The sequence below is a fragment of the Triticum aestivum genome, chromosome 7A (assembly GCF_018294505.1).
Source record: "Triticum aestivum cultivar Chinese Spring chromosome 7A, IWGSC CS RefSeq v2.1, whole genome shotgun sequence".
Taxonomy (NCBI): Eukaryota; Viridiplantae; Streptophyta; class Magnoliopsida; order Poales; family Poaceae; genus Triticum; species Triticum aestivum.
The window spans coordinates 194,968,196-194,993,609 of NC_057812.1; positions in this window are offsets into that span (position 1 = coordinate 194,968,196).

Genomic DNA, 25,414 nt, shown 5'->3' on the forward strand with positions numbered 1-25,414 from the left:
GAGTAAAAAAGCCCCCAGTCGCACCCCCAGCCCCTTTAATTTTCGCCTGTTTCGACCAGAAACTGAGCCGGCAGCCCCAGGGCAAACCCAGGAAGTTGGGGGGCACCTGGGGGGCTTAATCTCGCCGTTTGCAGGCGCTGGCCCACCTGCCAGCGTCTCTCTGCTCTCTCCTCCCTTTTTCTTGCTCGCAGCCTCAGCCTCGCCGCCGTGCTCGCCCTGTTTCTTGCTCCTCCCCTCACCTTCTTTTGGTCGACTACACGGAGCCATGGCTGCCGAGCTCGCGCAGGAGGAGGCGGGGGTCGCGGCAGTCGACAAGGATGACGCCGCAGGCGGGCGACACAGGAAGCCGAGGCCGAGCGCGACGCCCGTGGTGGGGACAAACGGCGGCAGCGCGGACCAGCCATGGTTGCGAAAGAAGCCGAAGTGGCGGGGCGGGGAGGCCGGGCACGCGGGACACGATGCAGCGCCAGCAGCGGCACACCGCCGCGCACCGTCAGCCGCCTGAAGACCTCCAGTAGCATGTCGTGGGGTAGCGCGGACTGCAGGGCCACCCCAACGTGATCGGCTCCCTGGGAGTGAGTTCGGAAGTGTAGAAGCTCAGGTATGTGCAACTCGGGTAGCTCGTGCCCAGTGCGGCAGACTTCCACCGGGCCGACGACGGTGAGCTGTGCTGGTGCTGTCGTTTTGGCGTGTGCATGCCGAGGCTTTGAGCATGCGCGGCGCGGATGGCGGACCCTACGGCGGCGGCGCCCATGACCATCGACTTCCTCCGGGCGCACTTGCTCTCCGAGCGCTCCGTCCCCCGCGCATCCAAGGAGCACGCCGACCAGCTCGTCGCCAAGGTACGTATGCTGCACGCGCATGGCCTCATCACCTCCAGCTCCTCCGCCAGCATCTACCTCATCTTCGAGTATATGGAGCACGACCTCGCTGGACTCGCCTCCTGAAAGTGCTAGTGATCGACTAGAGGGAGGTGAATAGGCGATTTTTATGAAAGTCTTCAAAACATGGAAGTTTCAAAGACAAACGATAGAAATAAACCTATTACCATGCAACGGAAGGTAGACTACACTAAGCAGGCCATAGTCAAGTATTCAATGAAATGAAAGCACAAAGACTAATAGCAGCTAGGCAGTATAGATCGGGATGGAAGATAGTATGAAGCCAATCAGAACAAGCAGTCGCACAGTGAAGACAAATAGATAATGCGAATAGGCAATGACTTCACAAGGACCAATCTGCAAATAAAGAGATGGGAAATATAGAACCAGTGGCTCGTTGAAGACAATGATTTGTTGGACCAGTTCCAGTTGCTGTGACAATTGTACGTCTGGTTAGGGAGGCTGAGATTCAACTCAGAAGACCGCGTCTTCACCTTATTCCCTTTGAGCTAAGGACACCCAGTCCTCGCCCAATCACCCTGGTAAGTCTTCAAGGTAGACTTCTAAACCTTCACAAACTTCGTTCACCGATGATCCACAATGACTCTTGGATGCTCAGAACGCGACGCCTAACCGGCTGGAGGATTCACAATCCTCAAGTGCAATAAGTCTTCTGATCACACAGATAGGAAAACTTTAGTGATGCCTAACACTCTTTGGCTCTGGGTGTTTAGGGCTTTGTCCTCGCAAGGAATTCTCTCTCAAAAGCTTCGAGGTGAGTTGCTCTCAAACGACAGAAGCCGTACACTAACACTGAGCAGCCAACCAATTTATGGTGTAGGGGGTGGGCTATTTATAGCCACTAGGCAACCCGACCTGATTTGTCCGAAATGACCCTGGGTCACTAAGGAACTGACACGTGTTCCAACGGTCAGATTTCAAACACACACGGCAACTTTACTTGAGCTACAAGAAAAGCTGACTTATTCATCTCTGGATAAGATTTGCTCTCATTGTCTTCGCACGAAGACATAGGATTTTGGTGAAGCATCACTTCAGTCATTCTGACTGGTTCACTTAGACCCCACTTAACAGTACGGTGGTTACTATGACTCAACAAAGAAGAAAACGAAACAATGAAACAACTAAGTCTTCGCGCTCCATAGTCTTCACAAAATGTCTTCTCTTGTCATAGTCTTCAATGTGAATACCTTCACATACCACCTTTGTCTTCAATGTCTTCATACATTTTTAGGGGTCATCTCCGGTAGGTAAACCGAATCAATGAGGGACTTCTACTCGTGTTATCCTGCAATTCTCACAAACACATTAGTCCTTCAACCAGGTTTGTCGTCAATACTCCAAAACCAACTAGGGGTGTGTTGGGGAACGTAGTAATTTCAAAAAAAATCCTACGCACACGCAAGATCATGGTGGTGCATAGCAACGACAGGGGAGAGTGTGATCTACGTACCCTTGTAGATCGACAACGGAAGTGTTAGCACAACGTGGTTGATGTAGTCGTACGTCTTCACGGCCCAACCGATCAAGCACCGAAACTACGGCACCTCCGAGTTCTAGCACACATTCAGCTCGACGACGATCCCCGGACTCCGATCCAGCAAAGTGTCGGGGAAGAGTTCCGTCAGCACGACGGCGTGGTGACGATCTTGATGTACTACCATCGCAGGGCTTCGCCTAAGCACTGCTACAATATTGTCGAGGTCTATGGTGGAAGGGGGCACCGCACACGACTAAGAATATGATCACGTGGATCAACTTGTGTGTCTAGGGGTGCCCCCTGCCCCCGTATATAAAGGATCAAAGGAGGGGTGCGGCCGGCCAGGAGAAGGCGCGCCAGGAGGAGTCCTACTCGCTTCGGGAGTAGGATTCCCCCCCTTTCCTAGTTGGAATAGGATTCGGGAAGGGGGAAAGAGGAGAGAGAGAAGGAAGGGGGGGCATCGGCCCCCTCTCCTTGTCCTATTCGGACTAGGGGGGAGGGGCACGCGGCCCAGCCCTGGCCACCTCTCCTCTCTTCCACTAAAGCCCACTAAGGCCCATATACCTCCCGGGGGGTCCGGTAACCTCCCGGTACTCCGGTAAAATCCCGATTTCACCCGGAACACTTCCGATATCCAAATATAGGCTTCCAATATATCAATCTTTATGTCTCGACCATTTCGAGACTCCTCGTCATGTCCGTGATCACATCCGGGACTCCGAACAAACTTCGGTTCATCAAAATGCATAAACTCATAATATAACTGTCATCGAAACCTTAAGTGTGCGGACCCTACGGGTTCGAGAACAATGTAGACATGACCGAGACACGTCTCCGGTCAATAACCAATAGCGGAACCTGGATGCTCATATTGGCCCCTACATATTTTACGAAGATCTTTTATCGGTCAGACCGCATAACAACATACGTTGTTCCCTTTGTCATCGGTATGTTACTTGCCCGAGATTCGATCGTCGGTATCTCAATACCTAGTTCAATCTCGTTACCGGCAAGTCTCTTTACTCGTTCCGTAATACATCTTCTCACAACTAACTCATTAGTTGCAATGCTTGCAAGGCTTATGTGATGTGCATTACCGAGAGGGCCCAGAGATACCTCTCCGACAATCGGAGTGACAAATCCTAATCTCGAAATACGCCAACCCAACATGTACCTTTGGAGACACCTGTAGAGCACCTTTATAATCACCCATTTACGTTGTGACGTTTGGTAGCACACAAAGTGTTCCTCCGGCAAACGGGAGTTGCATAATCTCATAGTCATAGGAACATGTATAAGTCATGAAGAAAGCAATAGCAACATACTAAACGATCGGGTGCTAAGCTAATGGAATGGGTCATGTCAATCAGATCATTCACCTAATGATGTGATCCCGATAATCAAATAACAACTCTTTGTCCATGGTTAGGAAACATAACCATCTTTGATTAACGAGCTAGTCAAGTAGAGGCATACTAGTGACACTCTGTTTGTCTATGTATTCACACATGTATTACGTTTCCGGTTAATACAATTCTAGCATGAATAATAAACATTTATCATGATATAAGGAAATAAATAATAACTTTATTATTGCCTCTAGGGCATATTTCCTTCAGTCTCCCACTTGCACTAGAGTCAATAATCTAGATTACACAGTAATGATTCTAACACCCATGGAGCCTTGGTGCTGATCATGTTTTGCTCGTGGAAGAGGCTTAGTCAATAGGTCTGCTACATTCAGATCCATATGTATCTTGCAAATCTCTATGTCTCCCACCTGGACTAGATCCCGGATGGAATTGAAGCGTCTCTTGATGTGTTTGGTTCTCTTGTGAAATCTGGATTCCTTTGCCAAGGCAATTGCACCAGTATTGTCACAAAAGATTTTCATTGGACCCGATGCACTAGGTATGACACCTAGATCGGATATGAACTCCTTCATCCAGACTCCTTCATTTGCTGCTTCCGAAGCAGCTATGTATTCCGCTTCACACGTAGATCACACCACGATGCTTTGTTTAGAACTGCACCAACTGACAGCTCCACTGTTTAATGTAAATACGTATCCGGTTTGCGATTTAGAATCGTCCGGATCAGTGTCAAAGCTCGCATCGACGTAACCATTTATGATTAGCTCTTTGTCACCTCCATAAACGAGAAACATATCCTTAGTCCTTTTCAGGTATTTCAGGATGTTCTTGACCGCTGTCCAGTGATCCACTCCTGGATTACTTTGGTACCTCCCTGCTAGACTTATAGCAAGGCACACATCAAGTCTGGTACACAGCATTGCATACATGATAGAGCCTATGGCTGAAGCATAGGGAACATCTTTCATTTTCTCTCTATCTCCTGCAGTGGTCGGGCATTGAGTCTGACTCAACTTCACACCTTGTAACACAGGCAAGAACCCTTTCTTTGCTTGATCCATTTTGAACTTTTTCAAAACTTTGTCAAGGTACGTGCTTTGTAAAGTCCAATTAAGCGTCTTGATCTATCTCTATAGATCTTAATGCCTAATATGTAAGCAGCTTCACCGAGGTCTTTCATTGAAAAACTCTTATTCAAGTATCCCTTTATGCTATCCAGAAATTCTATATCATTTCCAATTAGTAATATGTCATCCACATATAATATCAGAAATGCTACAGAGCTCCCACTCGCTTTCTTGTAAATACAGGCTTCTCCAAAAGTCTGTATAAAACCAAATGCTTTGATCACACTATCAAAGCATTTATTCCAACTCCGAGAGGCTTGCACCAGTCCATAAATGGATCGCTGGAGCTTGCACACTTTGTTAGCTCCCTTTGGATCAACAAAACCTTCTGGTTGCATCATATACAACTCTTCTTCCAGAAATCCATTCAGGAATGCAATTTTGACATCCATCTGCCAAATTTCATAATCATAAAATGCGGCAATTGCTAACATGATTCGGACAGACTTAAGCATCGCTACGGGTGAGAAGGTCTCATCGTAGTCAATCCCTTGAACTTGTCGAAAACCTTTTGCGACAAGTCGAGCTTTGTAGACAGTAATATTACCGTCAACGTCAGTCTTCTTCTTGAAGATCCATTTATTCTCAATTGCTTGCCGATCAGTGGGAAAGTCAACCAAAGTCCATACTTTGTTCTCATACATGGATCCCATCTCAGATTTCATGGCTTCAAGCCATTTTGCGGAATCTGGGCTCACCATCGCTTCTTCATAGTTCGTAGGTTCATCATGATCTAGTAGCATGACTTCCAGAACAGGGTTACCGTACCACTCTGGTGCGGATCTCACTCTGGTTGATCTACGAGGTTCAATAGTATCTTGTGCTGAAGTTTCACGATCATCATCATTAGCTTCCTCACTAATTGGTGTAGGTGTCACAGAAACAGGTTTCTGTGACGTATTATTTTCCAATAAGGGAGTAGGTACAGTTACCTCGTCAAGTTCTACTTTCCTCCCACTCACTTCTTTCGAGAGAAACTCCTTCTCCAGAAAGTTTCCAAATTTAGCAACAAAAGTCTTGCCTTCGGATCTATGATAGAAGGTGTATCCAATAGTTTCCTTTGGATATCCTATGAAGACACATTTCTCCGATTTGGGTTCGAGCTTATCAGGTTGAATCTTTTTCACATAAGCATCGCAGCCCCAAACTTTCAGAAACGACAACTTTGGTTTCTTGCCAAACCACAGTTCATAAGGTGTCGTCTCAACGGATTTTGATGGTGCCCTATTTAACGTGAATGCGGCCGTCTCTAGAGCGTATCCCCAAAACGATAGCGGTAAATCAGTAAGAGACATCATAGATCGTACCATATCTAGTAAAGTATGATTACGACGTTCGGACACACCATTACGTTGTGGTGTTCCAGGTGGCGTGAGTTGCGAAACTATTCCACATTGTTTCAAATGTACACCAAACTCGTAACTCAAATATTCTCCTCCACGATCAGATCGTAGGAATTTTATTTTCTTGTTACGATGATTTTCAACTTCACTTTGAAATTCTTTGAACTTTTCAAACGTTTTAGACTTGTGTTTCATTAAGTAGATATACCCATATCTGCTTAAGTCATCTGTGAAGGTGAGAAAATAACGATATCCGCCACGAGCCTCAACATTCATCGGACCACATACATCTGTATGTATGATTTCCAACAAATCTGTTGCTCTCTCCATAGTACCGGAGAACGGTGTCTTTGTCATCTTACCCATAAGGCACGGTTCGCAAGTACCAAGTGATTCATAATCAAGTGGTTCCAAAAGCCCATCAGTATGGAGTTTCTTCATGCGCTTTATACCGATATGACCCAAACGGCAGTGCCACAAATAAGTTGCACTATCATTATCAACTCTGCATCTTTTGGCTTCAACACTATGAATATGTGTGTCACTACTATCGAGATTTAATAAGAATAGACCACTCCTTAAAGGTGCATGACCATAAAAGATATTACTCATGTAAATAGAACAACCATTATTCTCTGATTTAAATGAATAACCGTCTCGCATCAAACAAGATCCAGATATAATGTTCATGCTTAACGCTGGCACCAAATAACAGTTATTTAGGTCTAATACTAATCCCGAAGGTAGATGTAGAGGTAGCGTGCCGACTGCGATTACATCGACTTTGGAACCATTTCCCACTTGCATCATCACCTTGTCCTTAGCCAATCTTCGCTTAATCCGTAGTCCCTGTTTCGAGTTGCAAATATTAGCAACAAAACCAGTATCAAATACCCAGGTGCTACTGCGAGCATTAGTAAGGTACACATCAATAACATGTATATCACATATACCTTTGTTCACCTTGCCATCCTTCTTATCCGCCAAATACTTGGGGCAGTTCCGCTCCCAGTGACCAGTCTGCTTGCAGTAGAAGCACTCAGTTTCAGGCTTAGGTCCAGGTTTGGGTTTCTTCTCTTGAGTAGCAACTTGCTTGCTGTTCTTTTTGAAGTTCCCCTTCTTCTTCCCTTTGCCATTTTTCTTGAAACTAGTGGTCTTGTTGACCATCAACACTTGATGCTCCTTCTTGATTTCTACCTCCGCAGCTTTCAGCATTGCGAAGAGGTCAGGAATAGTCTTATTCATCCCTTGCATATTATAGTTCATCACGAAGCTCTTGTAGCTTGGTGGCAGTGATTGGAGAATTCTGTCAATGACGCAATCATCTAGAAGATTAACTCCCAATTGAATCAAGTGATTATTATACCCAGACATTTTGAGTATATGCTCACTGACAGAACTGTTCTCCTCCATCTTGTAGCTATATAACTTATTGGAGACTTCATATCTCTCAATCCGGGCATTTGCTTGAAATATTAACTTCAACTCCTGGAACATCTCATATGCTCCATGACGTTCAAAACGTCGTTGAAGTCCCGATTCTAAGCCGTAAAGCATGGCACACTGAACTATCGAGTAGTCATCAGCTTTGCTCTGCCAGATGTTCATAACATCTGGTGTTGCTCCAGCAGCAGGCCTGGCACCCAGCGGTGCTTCCAGGACGTAATTATTCTATGCAGCAATGAGGATAATCCTCAAGTTACGGACCCAGTCCGTGTAATTGCTACCATCATCTTTCAACTTTGCTTTCTCAAGGAACGCATTAAAATTCAACGGAACAACAGCACGGGCCATCTATCTACAATCAAACATGAATAAGCAAGATACTATCAGGTACTAAGTTCATGATAAATTTAGGTTCAATTAATCATATTACTTAAAGAACTCCCACTTAGATAGACATCCCTCTAATCCTCTAAGTGATTACGTGATCCAAATCAACTAAACCATGTCCGATCATCACGTGAGATGGAGTAGTTTCATTGGTGAACATCACTATGTTGATCATATCTACTATATGATTCACGCTCGACCTTTCGGTCTCCGTGTTCCGAGGCCATATCTGTATATGCTTGGCTCATCAAGTATAACCTGAGTATTCCGCGTGTGCAACTGTTTTGCACCCGTTGTATTTGAATGTAGAGCCTATCACACCCGATCATCACGTGGTGTCTCAGCACGACGAATTTTCGCAACGGTGCATACTCAGGGAGAACACTTCTTGATAATTAGTGAGAGATCATCTTATAATGCTACCGTCAATCAAAGCAAGATAAGAAGCATAAAAGATAAACATCACATGCAATCAATATAAGTGATATGATATGGCCATCATCATCTTGTGCTTGTGATCTCCATCTTCGAAGCACCGTCGTGATCACCATCGTCACCGGCGTGACACCTTGGTCTCCATCGTAGCATCGTTGTCGTCTTGCCAATCTTATGCTTCCACGACTATCGCTACCGCTTAGTGATAAAGTAAAGCATTACAGCGTGATTGCATTGCATACAATAAAGCGACAACCATATGGCTCATGCCAGTTGCCGATAACTTGGTTACAAAACATGATCATCTCATACAATAAAATTTAGCATCATGTCTTGACCATATCACATCACAACATGCCCTGCAAAAACAAGTTAGACGTCCTCTACTTTGTTGTTGCATGTTTTACGTGGCTTCTACGGGCTTAAGCAAGAACCAATCTTACCTACGCATCAAAACCACAACGATAGTTTGTCAAGTTGGTGCTGTTGTAACCTTCGCCAGGACGGGGCGTAGCCACACTCGGTTCAACTAAAGTTGGAGAAACTGTCACCCGCTAGCCACCTTTGTGCAAAGCACGTCGGGAGAACCGGTCTCGCGTAAGCGTACGCGTAATGTCGGTCCGGGCCGCTTCGTCCAACAATACCGCCGAACCAAAGTATGGCATGCTGGTAAGCAGTATGACTTATATCGCCCACAATTCACTTGTGTTCTACTCGTGCATATAACATCAACATATAAAACCTAGGCTCGGATGCCACTGTTGGGGAACGTAGTAATTTCAAAAAATTTCCTATGCACACGCAAAATCATGGTGATGCATAGCAACGAGAGGGGAGAGTGTGATCTACGTACCCTTGTAGATCGACAACGGAAGCGTTAGCACAACGTGGTTGATGTAGTCGTACGTCTTCACGGCCCAACCGATCAAGCACCGAAACTACGGCACCTCCGAGTTCTAGCACATGTTCAGCTCGATGATGATCCCCGGACTCCGATCTAGCAAAGTGTCGGGGAAGAGTTCCGTCAGCACGACAGCGTGGTGACGATCTTGATGTACTACCGTCGCAGGGCTTCGCCTAAGCACTGCTACAATATTATCGAGGTCTATGGTTGAAGGGGGCACCGCACACGGCTAAGAATATGATCACGTGGATGAACTTGTGTGTCTAGGGGTGCCCCCTGCCCCCGTATATAAAGGATCAAAGGGGGGGGGGGTGCGGCCGGCCAGGAGAAGGCGCGCCAGGAGGAGTCCTACTCCCTCCGGGAGTAGGATTCCCCCCCTTTCCTAGTTGGAATAGGATTCGGGAAGGGGGAAAGAGGAGAGAGAGAAGGAAGGGGGGCGCCGGCCCCCTCTCCTTGTCCTATTCGGACTAGGGGGGAGGGGCGTGCGGCCCAGCCCTGGCCACCTCTCCTCTCTTTCACTAAAGCCCACTAAGGCCCATATACCTCCCGGGGGGTTCCGGTAACCTCCCGGTACTCCGGTAAAATCCCGATTTCACCCGGAACACTTCCGATATCCAAATATAGGCTTCCAATATATCAATCTTTATGTCTCGACCATTTCGAGACTCCTCATCATGTCCGTGATCACATCCGGGACTCCGAACAAACTTCGGTTCATCAAAATGCATAAACTCATAATATAACTGTCATCGAAACCTTAAGCGTGCGGACCCTACGGGTTCGAGAACAATGTATACATGACCGAGACACGTCTTCGGTCAATAACCAATAGCGGAACCTGGATGCTCATATTGGCTCCTACATATTCTACGAAGATCTTTTATCGATCAGACCGCATAACAACATACGTTGTTCCCTTTGTCATCGGTATGTTACTTGCCCGAGATTCGATCGTCGGTATCTCAATACCTAGTTCAATCTCGTTACCGGCAAGTCTCTTTACTCGTTCCGTAATACATCATCTCACAACTAACTCATTAGTTGAAATGCTTGCAAGGCTTATGTGATGTGCATTACCGAGAGGGCCCAGAGATACCTCTCCGACAATCGGAGTGACAAATCCTAATCTCAAAATACGCCAACCCAACATGTACCTTTGGAGACACCTGTAGAGCACCTTTATAATCACCCATTTACGTTGTGACGTTTGGTAGCACGCAAAGTGTTCCTCCGGCAAACAGGAGTTGCATAATCTCATAGTCATAGGAACATGTATAAGTCATGAAGAAAGCAATAGCAACATACTAAACGATCGGGTGCTAAGCTAATGGAATGTGTCATGTCAATCAGATCATTCACCTAATGATGTGATCCTGTTAATCAAATAACAACTCTTTGTCCATGGTTAGGAAACATAACCATCTTTGGTTAACGAGCTAGTCAAGTAGAGGCATACTAGTGACACTTTGTTTGTCTATGTATTCACACATGTATTACGTTTTCGGTTAATACAATTCTAGCATGAATAATAAACATTTATCATGATATAAGGAAATAAATAATAACTTTATTATTGCCTATAGGGCATATTTCCTTCAGGGTGGCACTAGATGCACTTACAATCTCCCCCTTCTTAGTGATTGATGACAAACTAGTTGAAGTTTTCAACGGGGAATAAAATATGTGAAATTGTAAAGGATAGGGTATTGTCTTCAAAAGTGGCAAAGGCTCCCCCTGAAGATGTGCATATAAGTATTTTGCTTTTGAATGCAAATGCACATGGCAGGTTGTACTTGCGGAGCTCCTCTTATACTTATGAAGACAGTTCATCATGCATGAAATGATATAATGAAGATAATGACATGCATAATGAAAAATGGACGTCTGCAAAATGACTTCATGCAGAATTTATCGTCGCACATGCGGAATTTATCATCGCATCACATAGTGTCAAAAAAGGTAGCAGACGACCATCAAGTTTAAGTGTTACAACTCAAAAATGAACCAAATGAATCAAAAGCGAGAGTTGTAAGCACTTGGCAAATGTAGCAAAAGTAAAGCAACCACCCATATGGACCCGCTTGAAGACTATCAACTCATATGCTTCTCCCCCTTTTGTCAGTAATGACCAAAAAGGTTTGAAGACATAGAGCTTCTACTCGTTCCCATGAGGTGCAGGTGAAGCAGGAGGGTCGTCGTTGAGGTCCGGTGGTGCAGAAGAACTTGGTGCAGTGTCGACACACGCTGAAGTTGGAGGAGGTGAAGTGGCATCATCTTGGTCATCGATGACTCTGGCATTCACCGTCGTAGCTGAGGACGAATAGTTAGAGTCTTCAAGTGAGGGAGTCCGACGCAAGTGAGCATTCCTTGGAGGAGTTCAGTCAAACTTGAATCTTTTTGTGAAGTCATCGTCTTGCAGATCAGCTTCAGCACTAAGCAATGTCAAACTCTTCCAAGACCTCCGACAGGTTTCATGTGTAATAAAGGCATTCTTGGTGGCAAGATTGCGAATGCGATTGATGTCCACCAAGAGGCTTTGCATCTGACACTTAAGCCAGTTATGATGCTTATCATGTTTCTGATGTAGCGCGATGAGAAGCTCTCGGTCATTGAGAACATGATATCGCTTCTGAGGCCTTTGGGCAATGGTGCTTCCAGTGGCGTCAGTTTGAGCGCGAGGGGCACATGTGTTACCAGCCAAGGGGTAAACACGAGAGACTGCTTGAACTCCTTCAATGGGCTGGGTGAAGCTTTGACGATCAACATTGTGAAGATAAATCGGATCCTTAGCAGGCTCTAGGTAAATAGCTTCAACAGACAGATCAACCTCTGGTGAGAATACAAGATGATTGCGCGTAGACAGCTGATAGTTGAAGGCAGAGTGCAGCTTGATAAGACGCATTACCCATGGAGCATAGAACTTCAAACCAAAAATGTCGGAGCCATATGCAACCAATTGTCTAATGAAGAAGTCTTGAGCATTGAAGCTGATGCCATTGAAGATATAGAAAACCAAAGCCTTCATTGCTCCTTCAAGCTTCGCTGCAGATGAATGTCCTTTGATAGGCCATAGAGTTTTTCTGATGATATGGTAAATGGTGCGAGGCAGATACTCTAGGTCTTCAACAAAGAATTCAGATGGGTAGTCAGCGTCGTGAGGCAAAGGCTTCATCATGCTCAACATTTGGCTCATGTTGGGTTCTGGCTTCTGAAAAATGCTCTCCAAAGCATTCTGGTGTTGTTGACAACCTGGTTCATAGTATTCACCAGGAGTGGGCAGAGCTGTGAGCTCAATGATATCAAGAGCTTTGGCTTCATGATGGACATTGCCTGTCATCCACTCAAGGAACCAAGTCTTTGGATCCCTGTTGTAGCCTCGAATGTGAAGAGTTGCATAAAACTGTAATATAAGCTCTTCATTCCAGTGTTCCTTGTCTGTGACAAATTGTAGGAGTCTAGCGTCTCTGAAGCAATCCAACGCTTCTTCTAGACAGGGTAGGCCAGCTATAGCTTCAGTGTCGAGACGCATATGTGGAAATATGCATCCTTGATTGTATAAGACGCATGAATAGTAGTTGCGCTGCTGATAGCTCCAGAACCGATCCGATGAAATGCGAGGTTTGGAGTAAGGGTTCTTGGCGCTGTTGAAGAAGGTGTTATGTGCCACGAAGCCATTTACACTGAAGACCCCAGGTGAGGTTGCAGTGCCTGGGAATCTTGGAAGTCTTGGCTTGGACTTCTGGACTTGAGGCCTGTGCTCGACATGATAGTCAAATTGTGGACCCGCAGCAGGTGGAGGAACCAGAATGGGCCATCGGACCATAACAGGCTGACCACGATCAAATGCCAGCTCAACAGTATGAGGTCTTGGAGGGGGTACAGGAGCATTGGCATTTTCGTTGACATGGGCAAGTGGCACAATAGCTTTAGGAGGAATGATTACGTCTGGTGCTGCATTGGCTTCAGGGGCCACATTGGTTTTAGGTGCTTCATTATCGGCTTCGGGCATGACGACATCAGTGTCGTCAGCAGTGTTGTTGGTGGTGGTGACGTTAGCTTCAGGCGCCACATTAGCTTCAACCATGACAATGTCATTGGCTTCAGTGTTGATGTTGGTGGCCGCCTCAGTATTGGTAACCTCCACTTCAGGAGCTGGAGGGTCGGACACGTTCTCCTCGAGAACAGCTTCAGGAATGGTTGGTGGTGTAGCAACTCTTTCTTCATCACATGGTGCTTCTTCTTCATCGGCTGATGTAGCCAGAATATCTTTAGCCATTTTGGCTTCAGACTTAGAGGCATTCACAGTTGGAGTGGCTTCTGGAAACACTTGACGTGCAACAGATTGGTGGGGCACTTCTCCTTGTGGAATGCTCAGAAGAGTGACTTGTGGTTGGGGAGAACTTGGGGTGTCTTGTTGTTGTGGGTGATCAGCCCACGATGCATCCTGAGCAGTTGGCATCAGAGAATGACCAATTCTGATGAGCTCGATGTGCGTGAGCACATGCAATGATACCAAATTGTGCTCGATCTGAGGAAGGACTTCATCATCTTCAACATTGTCGTGAGGAACAATGTCTTCAGCTGCGGTGGGGTCAACAGTTGGATTGTCTTCAGCTTCAGGAGCCTCTATGGAAGCAATCTCATGAACTATCAACTGACGCTCTCGATGTTCAGACACAGGACGAGCAACAGAAATTGGCTCGACAAGAAGGGGCTCTATGGGAGCAGCCCGGTCTCTCTTCTTTGTTTTCCTTTTCTTGGTTGGGGGAGCATCATCAGTGGTGGCTTTGGTCTTGCGCTGTCTGGCTTCGGCTTAAGCTGCTCTAGTTTTCTTAAATTCTGAAGCCACTGTGGGGACCTTAGGCTTCGAGCCTGTCATACTGGCTGGGAAGACAATGCGAGGTTCTTCCTGCCTTGATGCTTCTAGTTCTGCCACAGCTGGCTTCTTCTTCTTCTTCTTCTTCTTCTTCTTCTTCTTCTTCTTCTTCTTCTTCTTCTTCTTCTTGGCAGCCATTCTGGGGTCGATGCCTGGTCGCCCCAAGGCCTTGCGCTTTTCAGCTTCATTGTAGCCTTGAACACATTTGGCAGCAAGATTCTTCATGCGCTCACGAGAACCTTTTTCTTCTTCTCGTTTCTTGTGGAATGCCTCCTTGAGCTCATGCATCATGACCTTGAAGTTTTGAATGTCTTCAACATTGAGCTTGGCCATGTGCTTCTTGAACTGAGCCTTTTCATAATCGATCTTATGCTTCAGCTCAACAATTTTCTGAGCTAGAGCCAGCTCAGGAGCGCGGTGGCCAGGCGGTTAGTCCGGTTATTTTTCTTAGCCGGTACTACTGCCCGCCTGTCCGGTTGTACCGCTTGGTAGGGTTCTACAGATACACCACGAGTCCCGGTTGTACCGGGACGAGGACCGGTTGTACCGCTGCAGTGCAAAAAATGCAGTAACGGTTGGAATTGTGGGTGACTATATAAGGGAGCTTCTCCCACCTACCACTTTCACCTTTGACCTCTCTCACTCCACCATTGATGCACTTCAAGCTCTCTTGCCCGATCTCTCTCTCTCTAGCCACTCAAACTTGTTGATTTGCTAGGGATTGAAGGAGGAGACCTAGATCTACACTTCCACCAAAGGATATTTGCTTCCCCCATACTTTCTTGTGTGGATTTTGTTACTCTTGGGTGTTTGAGCACCCTAGACGGTTGAGGTCACCTCGGAGCCATATTCCATTGTGGTGAAGCTTCGTGGTTTTGTTGGGAGCCTCCAATTAAGTTGTGGAGAGAGCCCCAACCTTGTTTGTAAAGGTTCGGTCGCCGCCTTCAAGGGCACCAATAGTGGAATCACGACATCTCGCATTGTGTGAGGGCATGAGGAGAATACGGTGGCCCTAGTGGCTTCTTGGGGAGCATTGTGCCTCCACACCGCTCCAACGGAGACGTACTTCCTCTCAAAGGGAAGGAACTTCGGCAACACATCCTCGTCTCCACCGTCTCCACTCTTGGTTATCTCGTGCCTTTATTTGAGCAAGCTTACTTGTTTCATATCTCTTGCTTGCTTGTGTTCCTATCCTTGTTGCATCATATAGGTTGCTCACCTAGTTGCATATCTAGACAACCTACTTTGATGCAAAGTTTAAATTGTTAAAGAAAAGCTAAAAATTGTTAGTTGCCTATTCACCCCCCTCTAGTCAACCATATCGATCCTTTCAATTGGTATCAGAGCCTCGTCTCTTTATTAAGGACTTTACCGTCCAAAGAGTATGGTTGATACCATAGACGGTGTGGAGGAACACTCCGGTGTGAATCCTATCTCGTCTACGGGCAATGGGGGAACCTCGGTCTCACGTGAGGAGTTCAATGTGGCCTTGGAGACATTGAAAACCTCCATGACGACCGAAGTTGAAAGCATGTTTACTAAATTTCTTGAGGGGCTTAGACTATCCACCGCACTGTTGAAAGTGGGTGATCCCGCCAACAAGGTGACGGATGCTATCCCCGACAAGGGGGAAGCTAGTAGTGAAAAGGCTCCTTCTTCTAGTGGCAAGAATGGCACCGACATCTTTGCCCATGTGGAACCACCACTTGTTTATGGTGGACCGGTTCCTTCCACTCATTTGAATCATGCCGGTCCTCCCCCTAAGATTGTGAAAAATGAGGATTTTGATTCTTGGGTTTACCGCTTTAAACGTCATTTAAATCATGTGAACACTAACCTTTGGAGAATCATTGAAGAAGGTTTCTATCCACATGATCCAAGCAACTTCACTCCTCGATAAGCCGCGGATAATCAATTCAATGAGAATGCTCTCTACATCATTCAAGATGCAATTCCACCCGAAGACCTACCTCATCTTCATCCCTTCGCCTTGGCCAAAGATGCATGGCATTGTGTCGTCTCTCTCTACCGGGGAAGTGCAAGCATTCAACGCTCCAACTATGAAGTGGTACAAGATGAGGCCGATGAGTTTGCAATGAAGGAAGATGAAGAACCTCGTGAGCTCTATCAGAGAGTAACCAAACTCGCGGTCTCACTACGAGATCACGGGAGCAAGGACATGGATGCCAATTGGATCAAGCAAAAATTCCTCAAGGCAATGATGCCCTATCACAAGGCCATGTCCTCCGTCTTCGTCAAAGACCGGACTTCCACACTTTGACCTCAAGCAAAGTGTTGGATGAGTTTGTGGCCATGAACATTTTGGACAAGACCGCCGACAATGCAGTGCTCTTCTCAACGGGCAAGGAAGCCTAACCTTGCATTGAAGGCCAAGCTCACCATTGAAGAAGAAGAAGAGGAAGAAGAGGAGAGCAACCCCGATGATACAAATTATGCATATCATGAACACATGGCACTTGCTTCAAGGCAATTTTGGAGCAAGAAAAACTCGAGGCCAAACTTTAGCAAAAACAACTCAAGTGGCACGAAGAGCAAGCAACATGCAAGGACTTGCTACAATTGCGGCAATGTGAGTCATTTTGTTGCGGAGTGCCCATATGAGAAGAGGGAAGACAATGGTGGCAAGCTCATCCGAAAGGACAAGGCCAAGTCGTTCCCCAACAAGAGCAACTTCACCAAGAAGACTCCTCCCAAGGCTTTGGTGGTACAAGAAGAGTACAATGAGGATGATGATGATGAAAGTGATGAGTTGGTTGCCATGGCCTCCGTTGCCATCGCGACGACTCCACGGGTGTCTCTCTTCGACTCACCCAATGAGAGCATCACCGCCAAGTGCCTCATGGCTAAAGCCACCAACAAGGTAACCTCCAACATCAAAACTACCATCATTAATCATCCTTCTCCGGCGGATAGCATTAATGAACTTGAGGAAGATAATGTGGAGACTAATGAGTTTGAGGCCTTTATGGGCAAACTCAAGGGAAAATCCAAGAAGCACTTTGTTGCTCTCTTGGAACAACTTGGTGAAGCCAATGACGTAATCGAGGCTCATGAGAACACCATCACTAAGATGGAAGGGCATAGTCGTGACTATGCCGATGAGATTTCGGATCTTTCCAATGCTCTTGAGGAAGAGCGTGGTCTTCGTTTGGCTCTTGAGGAGTCACACAACGTTGATCATGCTAAGTTAAAGAAATATTATGATCATGTCCTCATTGTTTCTCGTGTGCTAAATTCTGAGAAGGCCAAACTCGGGGTTGATCTTGCTAGACTCAAAGAGGAGTTTGATATACTTGACAAGGCCCACAAGGCCTTGAAGGGTACTCACGCTAGTCTCAAGGAGTCTCATGATCAACTCCAAGTGAAGCTAACTAAGGAGAAAGCAACTTTTCCTCATATGGTTTTAATTGACAATGCAAATGCTACTAACCCGTGTTGTGAGCATATACATCTTGTTGAGGAAAATGCTAAGTTGAAGGAGCAACTTGAGAGAGGTCTTGCGACTTGCATACAAGGCAAGAAGAACCTCAACGATCTCTTGATCAACCAAAAGGGAGTTATGGCCAAGGAAGGGGTTGGGTACGTGCCCGACTCCAAGAACAAGAAGAATGACAAGACCAAACGACCTCCTCCTCTCATGCAAACCTTTGTGAGGGAGGGAGAGAGTGCCCCCAAGGAGAAGAAGAAGGACAATGTCACCCCTCCCAACAAAGCCGGCGATTTTAATCCTTCTTATGTGTTATGCCGTGCTAGTGATGGGCATGTTTATGCCAAATTTGTTGGTTCTCTTCATGAGTACATTGAATGGTCTATTTGGGTTCCTAAGACCCTTGTTACTAACATTAAAGGACCCTTACAAAATGGGTACCTAAAACCAAGCATTGATCTCTTGAGGTGTTTGCTTCCGGTGGTGGATCATGGTTGCTCGATAGCGGAGCTACAAATCATATGACCGGAAGCAAGGACTTGGTGGTGGACGTGCACAAAGTTCCATCTATGCCCACCAATGTCGAGTGGGGTGACGCCTCATCTTCTAAGGTATTGGGACTTGGCAAGGTGGTCATCTCTCATGATCTCACAATCGAGAAGGTCATGCTTGTTGAGTCCCTTGCATACAATTTACTTTTCGTTCGTCAACTTGCAATCATGGGCTTTGCCACTTTCTTTGATATCGATACCGTGGCCCTCTTGTGGAGCAAGACTCTTAAAGTAGCTTTTGTTGGGCATGTCGAGAACGGTCTATATGTGATTAACTTTTCGGAGCGACCCCCTAAGACCGCGACATGCCTGATGGCTAAAGTTGATGTGGGATGGCTTTGGCATCGCCGTTTAGCCCATGTCAATATGAGATCTTTGCAAAGTCTCCTCAAGGGGGACCATGTCCGTGGACTAATGAATGTTAGTTTTGCTAAAGATCGTGCTTGTAGTGCCTGTATCGAAGGAAAGCTACATGAGAAGGCTCACCCTCCCACGACTATCATTTATTCAAAGAGGCCCTTAGAGCTCCTTCACATGGATCTTTTTGGGGCCCCATCCTTCGATAGTCTTGGAGGTAGGAAGTATTGCTTGGTGATTGTGGATGACTACTCAAGGTACACGTGGGTGTATTTCTTCAAGAGGAAGAGCGAGACCCAACAAACCATCATTGACTTTGCAAATGAAGCACAACATCAACACAATGCAAAGATCTTGACAATAAGAAGTGACAACGGCACCGAGTTCAAGAACTACACCTTGGATGAATTTCTTAGTGATGAGGGAATCAAGCATCAATATTCCGCACCATACACCCCTCAACAAAACGGTGTTGCGGAGAGGAAGAACCGGACGTTGATGGTGTTGGAAATATGCCCTAGAGGCAATAATAAAAGTATTATTATTATATTCCTTTGTTCATGATAATTGTCTTTATTCATGCTATAACTGTATTATCCGGAAATCGTAATACACGTGTGAATACATAGACCATAATATGTCCCTAGTAAGCCTCTAGTTGACTAGCTCGTTGATCAACAGATAGTCATGGTTTCCTGGCTATGGACATTGGATGTCATTGATAATGGGATCACATCATTAGGAGAATGATGTGATGGACAAGACCCAATCCTAAGCATAGCACAAGATCGTGTAGTTCGTTTGCTAGAGCTTTTCCAATGTCAAGTATCTTTTCCTTTGACCATGAGATCGTGTAACTCCCGGATACCGTAGGAGTGCTTTGGGTGTACCAGATGTCACAACGTAACTGGGTGACTATAAAGGTGCACTACAGGTATCTCCGAAAGTGTCTGTTGGGTTGACACGGATCGAGACTGGGATTTGTCACTCCGTATGACGGAGAGGTATCACTGGGCCCACTCGGTAATGCATCATCATAATGAGCTCAAAGTGACCAAGTGTCTGGTCACGGGATCATGCATTACGGTACGAGTAAAGTGACTTGCCGGTAACGAGATTGAACAAGGTATTCGGATACCGACGATCGAATCTCGGGCAAGTAACATACCGATTGACAAAGGGAATTGTATACGGGGTTGCTTGAATCCTCGACATCGTGGTTCATCTGATGAGATCATTGAGGAGCATGTGGGAGCCAACATGGGTATCCAGATCCCGCTGTTGGTTATTGACCGGAGAGCGATCTCGGTCATGTCTACATGTCTCCTGAACCCGTAGGGTCTACACACTTAAGGTTCGGTGACGCTAGGGTTGTAGGGATATGTATATGCAGTAACCCGAATATTGTTCGGAGTCCCGGATGAGATCCCGGACGTCACAAGGAGTTCCGGAATGGTCCGTAGGTAAAGATTTATATATGGGAAGTCCTGTTTCGGCCATCGGGACAAGTTTCGGGGTCATCGGTATTGTACCGGGACCACCGGAAGGGTCCCGGGCGTCCACCGGGTGGGGCCACCTGTCCCGGGGGGCCACATGGGCTGTAGGGGGTGCTCCTTGGCCTACATGGGCCAAGGGCACCAGCCCCAAGAGGCCCATGCGCCTAGGGTTTCAAGGAGGAAGAGTCCTAGGAGGGGAAGGCACCTCCTAGGTGCCTTGGGGAGGAGGGATTCCTCCCCTTGGCCGCACCCCCCTAGGAGATTAGATCTCCTAGGGCCGGCGCCCCCCTTGGCCCTCCTATATATAGTGGGGGAGATGGAGGACTTCTTACCTTGACTTTTGGTGCCTCCCTCTTCCTCTCCAACACCTCCTCCTCCTCCATAGTGCTTGGCGAAGCCCTGCCAGAGTACTGCAGCTCCATCACCACCACGCCGTCGTGCTGCTGCTGGAGCCATCTCCCTCAACCTCTCCTTCCCCCTTGCTGGATCAAGAAGGAGGAGACGTGGCTGTTCCGTACGTGTGTTGAACGCGGAGGTGCCGTCCGTTCGGTGCTAGGATCTTCGGTGATTCGAATCACGTCGAGTACGACTCCCTCATCCCCGTTCTTTGAACGCTTCCGCTCGCGATCTACAAGGTACGTAGATGCATCTAATCACTCGTTGCTAGATGAACTCCTAGATGGATCTTGGTGAAACCGTAGGAAAATTTTGTTTTCTGCTACGTTCCCCAACAGTGGCATCATGAGCTAGGTCTATGCGTAGTTCTTCTTGCGCGAGTAGAACACAATTTGTTGTGGGCGTAGATGTTGTCAACTTTCTTGCCGCTACTAGTCTTATCTTGCTTCAACGGTATTGTGGGATGAAGCGGCCCGGACCAACCTTACACATACGCTTACGTGAGACCGGTTCCACCGACTAACATGCACTAGTTGCATAAGGTGGCTGGCGGGTGTCTGTCTCTCCCACTTTAGTTGGAGCGGATTCGATGAAAAGGGTCCTTATGAAGGGTAAATAGAAGTTGACAAATCACGTTGTGGCTTTCACGTAGGTAAGAAAACGTTCTTGCTAGAACCCTACTTCAGCCACGTAAAACATGCAACAACAATTAGAGGACGTCTAACTTGTTTTTGTAGCAAGTGCTTTGTGATATGATATGGCCAAAGTTGTGATGAATGATGAATGATATATATGTGATGTATGAGATGTTCATGCTATTGTAATAGGAATCACGACTTGCATGTCGATGAGTATGACAACCGGCAGGAGCCATAGGAGTTGTCTTTATTTTTTGTATGACCTGCGTGTCATTGAGAAACGCCATGTAAATTGCTTTACTTTATTGCTAAACGCGTTAGCCATAGTAGTAGAAGTAATAGTTGGCGAGCAACTTCATGGAGGCACGATGATGGAGATCATGGTGTCATGCCGGTGACAAGATGATCATGGAGCCCCAAGATGGAGATCAAAGGAGCTATGTGATATTGGCCATATCATGTCACATTTATTATCTGATTGCATGTGATGTTTATCATGTTTTGCATCTTGTTTACTTAGAACGACGGTAGTAAATAAGATGATCCCTTACAACAATTTCAAGAATTGTTCTCCCCTAACTGTGCACCGTTGCTAAAGTTCATCGTTTCGAAGCACCACGTGATGATCGGGTGTGATAGATCCTTACGTTCACATACAACAGGTGTAAGACAGTTTTACACATGCAAAACACTTAGGGTTAACTTGACGAGCCTAGCACGTACAGACATGGCCTCGGAACACAGAGACCGAAAGGTCGAACACGAGTCGTATGGAAGATACGATCAACATGAAGATGTTCACCGACGATGACTAGTCCGTCTCACGTGACGATCGGACACGGCCTAGTCGACTCGGATCGTGTAACACTTAGATGACTAGAGGGATGTCTAATCTGAGTGGGAGTTCATTAATAATTTGATTAGATGAACTTAATTATCATGAACTTAGTCTAAAAACTTTACAATATGTCTTGTAGATCAAATGGCCAACGTAGTCCTCAACTTCAACGCGTTCCTAGAGAAAACCAAGCTGAAAGACGATGGCAGCAACTATACGGACTGGGTCCGGAACCTGAGGATCATCCTCATAGCTGCCAAGAAAGATTATGTCCTACAAGCACCGCTAGGTGATCCACCCATCCCACAGAACCAAGACGTTATGAACGCTTGGTAGACACGTGCTGATGACTACTCCCTCGTTCAGTGCAGCATGCTTTATAGCCTAGAGCCGGGGATCCAAAAGCGTTTTGAGAGACATGGAGCATATGAGATGTTCGAAGAGCTGAAAATGGTTTTTCAAGCTCATGCCCGGATCGAGAGAAATGAAGTCTCCGGCAAATTCTTCAGCTGTAAGATGGAGGAAAATAGTTCTGTCAGTGAGCACATACTCACTATGTCTGGGTTACATAACTGCTTGACTCAGCTGGGAGTCAATCTCCCGGATGATGCGGTCATTGACAGAATCCTCCAGTCGCTTCCACCAAGCTACAAGAGCTTTGTGATGAACTTCAATATGCAGGGGATGGAAAAGACCATTCCTGAAGTATTTGCTATGCTGAAATCAGCAGAGGTAGAAGTCAAGAAGGAACATCAAGTGTTGATGGTGAATAAAACCACTAAGTTCAAGAAGGGCAAGGGTAAAAAGAACTTCAAGAAAGATGGCAAGGAAGTTGCCGCGCCCGGCAATCAAGCTGCCGGGAAGAAGTCAAAGAATGGACCCAAGCCTGAGACGAAGTGCTTTTATTGCAAAGGGAAGGGTCACTGGAAACGGAACTGCCCCAAATACTTAGCGGACAAGAAGGCCGGCAATACCAAAGGTATATTTGATATACATGTAATTGATGTGTACCTTACCAGTACTCGTAGTAACTCCTGGGTATTTGATATTGGTGCCGTTACTCATATTTGTAACTCACAGCAGGAGCTGCGGAATAAACGGAGACTGGCGAAGGACGAGGTGACGATGCGCGTCGGGAATGGTTCCAAGGTCGATGTGATCGCCGTCGGCACGCTACCTCTACATTTACCTACGGGATTAGTTATAAACCTCAATAATTGTTATTTAGTGCCAAGTTTGAGCATGAGCATTGTATCAGGATCTCGTTTAATATGAGATGGCTACTCATTTAAATCCGAGAATAATGGTTGTTCTATTTATATGAGAGATATGTTTTATGGTCATGCTCCGATGGTCAATGGTTTATTCTTAATGAATCTCGAACGTAATATTACACATATTCATAGTGTGAATACCAAAAGATGTAAAGTTGATAACGATAGTCCCACATACTTGTGGCACTGCCGCCTTGGTCACATAGGTGTCAAACGCATGAAGAAGCTCCATGCTGATGGACTTTTAGAGTCTCTTGATTACAAATCATTTGACACGTGCGAACCATGCCTCATGGGCAAAATGACCAAGACTCCGTTCTCAGGAACAATGGAGCGAGCAACCAACTTATTGGAAATCATACATACTGATGTGTGCGGTCCAATGAGTGTTGAGGCTCGCGGGGGCTATCGTTATGTTCTCACCCTCACTGATGACTTGAGTAGATATGGGTATGTCTACTTAATGAAACACAAGTCTGAGACCTTTGAAAAGTTCAAGGAATTTCAGAGTGAGGTTGAAAATCAACGTGACAGGAAAATCAAGTTCCCGCGATCAGATCGTGGAGGAGAATACTTGAGTCATGAGTTTGGCACACATTTAAGAAAATGTGGAATAGTTTCACAGCTCACACCGCCTGGAACACCTCAGCGTAATGGTGTGTCCGAACGTCGTAATCGCACTCTATTAGATATGGTGCGATCTATGATGTCTCTTGCCGATTTACCACTATCTTTTTGGGGCTATGCATTAGAGACTGCCGCATTCACTTTAAATAGGGCTCCGTCAAAATCCTTTGAGACGACACCGTATGAATTATGGTTTGGGAAGAAACCTAAGCCGTCGTTTCTAAAAGTTTGGGGATGCGATGCTTATGTCAAGAAACTTCAACCTGAAAAGCTCGAACCCAAATCGGAAAAATGCGTCTTCATAGGATACCCTAAAGAAACTATTGGGTATACCTTCTACCTCAGATCCGAAGGCAAGATCTTTGTTGCCAGAAATGGATCCTTTCTAGAGAAGGAGTTTCTCTCGAAAGAAGTAAGTGGGAGGAAAGTAGAACTTGATGAAGTATTACCTCTTGAACCGGAAAATGGCGCAACTCAAGAAAATGTTTCTGAGGTGCCTGCACCGACTAGAGAGGAAGTTAATGATGATGATCAAGATACTTTTGATCAAGCTCCTACTGAAATTCGAAGGTCCACAAGGACACATTCCGCACCAGAGTGGTACAGCAACCCTGTCTTGGAAATCATGTTGTTAGACAATGGTGAACCTTCGAACTATGAAGAAGCGATGGCGGGCCCGGATTCCGACAAATGGCTAGAAGCCATGAAATCCGAGATAGGATCCATGTATGAAAACGAAGTATGGACTTTGACTGACTTGCCCGTTGAGCGGCGAGCCATAGAAAATAAATGGATCTTTAAGAAGAAGACATACGCGGATGGTAATGTGACCATCTATAAAGCTCGCCTTGTCGCTAAGGGTTATCGACAAGTTCAAGGGGTTGACTACAATGAGACTTTCTCACCGGTAGCGAAGCTGAAGTCCGTCCGAATCATGTTAGCAATTGCCGCATTTTATGATTATGAAATATGGCAGATGGACGTCAAAACGGCATTCCTTAATGGTTTCCTTAAGGAAGAATTGTATATGATGCAGCCGGAAGGTTTTGTCGATCCTAAGAATGCTGACAAGGTGTGCAAGCTCCAACGCTCGATTTATGGGCTGGTGCAAGCATCTCGGAGTTGGAACATTCGCTTTGATGAGATGATCAAAGTGTTTGGGTTTACGCAGACTTATGGAGAAGCCTGCGTTTACAAGAAAGTGAGTGGGAGCTCTGTAGCATTTCTCATATTATATGTAGATGACATACTTTTGACGGGAAATGATATAGAACTCTTGGACAGCATCAAGGCCTACTTGAATAAGTGTTTTTCGATGAAGGACCTTGGTGAAGCTGCTTATATATTAGGCATCAAGATCTATAGGGATAGATCGAGACGCCTCATAGGTCTTTCACAAAGCACATACCTTGATAAGATTTTGAAGAAGTTCAAAATGGATCAGTCCAAGAAAGGGTTCTTGCCTGTTTTGCAAGGTGTGAGATTGAGCTCGGCTCAATGCCCGACCACGGCAAAA